Here is a 3,621-nt window from a genome sequence, read left to right on the forward strand (position 1 = left end):
GGTGCCGCAACCCCAGAGTTGGCCATGACTGGACCTAATGGTCAGGGGTCCCTTTACCTTTACCTTAACCCTAATGTATAGAGCTTCGGCACATAAGTTGTGTTGTGTTGTACTTTTGTACTGTTTTATTGTTGTTAGCCGCCCTGAGCCTGGCTTCGGCTGGGGAGGGCGGGATATAAATAAAAATATTATTATTATTATTATTATTATTATTATTATTATTATTATTATTATTATTTATTTGTGTAGGTTATCTCCATGCGCCGAGGGACCCTGTCAAATCTGGTTCCGAACAATCCGAAATTGGATTGTCTTCTGCAATGTTCAAGCTGCTTAATCACCCAGTAGGGACTGACACTGGCATGCCTCTGTTAAAAAACATCTGCAAGGACTGTACACTAATGTCCACCTCTCAGTTGCCAGCTTGCCATATGGTCCCTGATTATATGGGACATGAAATTGGGTTCAGGCCAGCCCAGTGCATTGCTAGGGATGACGCTCTCTGCGAAGGTACCGGGATTTGTATTCTGATGACTACGTACTGTAACTGAGGAGCTTTCATTGTCCTTCCCAGTATTATTGCCCTATAAAAATGGATAAATGGCTCAGAACTGCTGCTCAGCCATGCATATAAATGGTACTTTAAACCCTAACTGGAACGTTTATGTCTAAACATTTGGTCGCAGTTAAATGAATGGTAATTGGCTTAACAAGGATCTATAGAGATGTAATTGATATTACTGAAATTCTTCCAAAAGAGAAGGGGGTGGGGAAAGCACTGGAAATAAATGGCTTCACTCCATACAGATTTTGTGAAGCATGCAATAAGTTGATATCATAGGGGAAATCACAGTCCATCAAATTTCCTAAGATTGCCTGGAGCAAGGGCCTAGTTGCCCTCTAGATGTGATGGACTCTTAACTCTTAGCAGCCCCAGCAAGCATGGCCTGTAGTCAGGGATAATGGGAATTGTAGTCTAACACATTGAGGTCAGGGAGCATCAGAGTGCCTTTGGTCTACAGAATATGCACATAAGAACCAGTTTTTATATTATTATTTTTTAAAAAAGGTTTTTCAGGCACATACTGGATCCTCAAGTAGTAAGCCCTGGATCCCTTAGAAGCTGCAACAAGTTGATTAGCCTGAAAGTCTTCCTCTGTGGATAAAAGGCTATTTCAACTCTTTTTGCCGGACTTCCAAATTAGGTTCTGGAAGTTCAGGGGAGCGGAATCAGGTTCAGCCACAGTAACTCGTGCTCTTTTCTTGGTCCATGCTAACCATGTGGTGGGTGGAACTGTACTTTTTTTTCAGGCGGGGAGAACGAATTCCTATGCCCCACAAATAACGCAGAGATGCATTTTAAATAAATGCACACATTCTACTCATGTGAAAACACCAGGCAGGCCCACGAATAACCCAGAGATGCATTTTAAATAAAAGGACAGATTCTACTCATGTAAAAATACACTGATTCCTGGACCACCCATGGGCCGGACTGAGAAGGCGATTGGGCTGCATCTGGCCCATGGACCTTAGGTTGCCCACCCCTGGTATATACCATATACCAAGCTTATGTATTCACAGAGTAAGACTGGTATTCTTCTCATTTTCCTGCAGAAAGAGGAACACCTACATCAGAGGCACGTCCATTTACAATGGACAAAAAACATGGTTTAATTAGCCGGCAAGAACAAGTATCTTAAGCAACAGGAGTGCTTTTTAATGCTTCCAAGAACCTGAATCCCACCAGAGTGTCTCAATAGGTATGAAGTGGATTGTTTTTTATTCCCCTCCCACGAAACTACAATTACTTCCCAAATTACACTAGCAGCAACAGCCCTGTCAATGCAATCAGTAGAACACCGGCAAGGCCTGTGATTATGCCTATTGATTCCGGGGCACTGTAATCTATACTATGTAATTCTGATCTTGTGTCACTACCCATTTGTTTTAGTTCACCAAGGATGGCAAACCAATGCAGCCAAGCACAATGCCTGCGCTGAGAAACTGCTAATTGCCAGCGTGCCGGCAGCTATCGATGGGACTGACGCGGTGACAGTTGGTTGGAGGGCCCACTCGTCACCTGTGTGCCTTCCACACATCTATTTAAAGAAGCAGGTTGGGAACGCAGCAATACACACGCGAGTTGCTTGGTCTGTAATTGGGTGTTCTGCATCTGCTCCTAGAAGTTGCTGGTGCAAAAGATGGTTAGAATAGCTGTGGCCGAGGAAGTTGGATTATGAGATCAGCACAGCCCACGTGCAGAAATCTCGCTTTGGAAATTCTAGGTGTTTTACATGCATTGCTAAAAGTAATGAATGCCTTCTGAAAATATGCTGAAGGAGTGCTCAGGTTTCCTATAACACACACACACACACACACACAGAGAGAGAGAGAGAGAGAGAGAGAGAGAGAGAGAGAGAGAGATTGCATACATTTCCACATTTGCAAAGTTAAGCGGAACTGATTTCCCCTTAAGGAGCTTAACAGGATGTATGATGGTTTCTGATTCAGTGATAGTCAAAGTTCACATGCTCAGGAAACTCTTCAAATACTGACATTAGGACTTCAGGCAGCCGGAAACAGACAGAAAGCGTTGTTTCAGATATGGCTAGTTCTGGGATTAGATCAACGCTTTTGGAGTCTGTTCCCCATAGAGGAAGTGTGGGCGGGGGGACAACCTCAGGCCTGGAAGCCAAATGCACCCACCCCCACCCTTCTCTATTTGGCCCTCAAAACGCTCCCTGGGTTACAATCTCCACCAGGCCTGTCTATGATCACCTAAAGTGGTTTTGCCTGACTGAAAAGGGTCCTTCAACTGTGCCAATGCTCCAGTGACTAAAATGACTAACCCTGGGTGATATCCAGCTACGTTTTACTCAGAGCGGATCCGCTGAAATTGATGGTTCTAATTTAGTCATTATCATGAATTTCAGTGGTTCTACTCTGTGTAACCCTTCAGCTGACTGCCACCCCCTTTGTCCAGTTAACATGCCTAATTCTCTGTTGTATAAAATGTACTTCACAAAACATAATGAGCTAATTAAAAATCGTGGCACTGCATGTTTAGTTTTCTTACTTAAATGAGTTCTGAGGATACAAAAATGTCAAATTTTTTAAAAAACACATTAAAATAATAGAGGTTTTGACATCTTGTTAAGCAAATCACATTCCCATCTTTACTTTCTACCGTTATTTAAATGAAATGAAAAATAAGTCTCATAAAGGCATACATCATAGGTTTTTTGGAACATCTAGTGTCATAATGGTGACCACAGTAATTGACACCTACTCTGCTGAATGAGAGTTTTGGCTTCAGCTCTGGTTGACCACAGCAGTGGCAGTTGACTCTGCTTTCAGAATCAAAAGCTAAAGTGTCTGGTTAGATAATGAAAGAGACAGAACTGTGAAAATTAGCAGTAATGAGAGAGAGAGAAAGAGAAAAATGACTGCTGCACATTCCAGAAGTATTTTGTGAAGATCAATTTCATACCAATTGCCTTGAAACATCTTCGTGTGTGTGTGAAATGATCAAGTCCTGAAGAATGTGTGGTAGGTAACATGTGAATGATATGATTCGTCTTCCACATCAGCCTAGGAAAGAGACGCACCATAAGAACA

The 3,621-nt window shown here is 42.5% G+C and overlaps 1 long non-coding RNA gene across 1 annotated transcript; it reads left to right on the top strand.

The window, feature by feature from the left end:
* Nucleotides 1–1,625: 1,625 nt before the first annotated feature.
* LOC310844461 lies at nucleotides 1,626–2,427 on the top strand. The gene is made up of 2 exons (XR_014564148.1): nucleotides 1,626–1,763; nucleotides 1,955–2,427. It is a non-coding gene; the product is annotated as an uncharacterized lncRNA (long non-coding RNA).
* Nucleotides 2,428–3,621: the final 1,194 nt, after the last annotated feature.

The sequence above is a fragment of the Podarcis gaigeae genome (genome assembly GCF_964106915.1).
Source record: "Podarcis gaigeae genome assembly, chromosome: 5".
NCBI classification, from domain to species: domain Eukaryota; kingdom Metazoa; phylum Chordata; class Lepidosauria; order Squamata; family Lacertidae; genus Podarcis; species Podarcis gaigeae.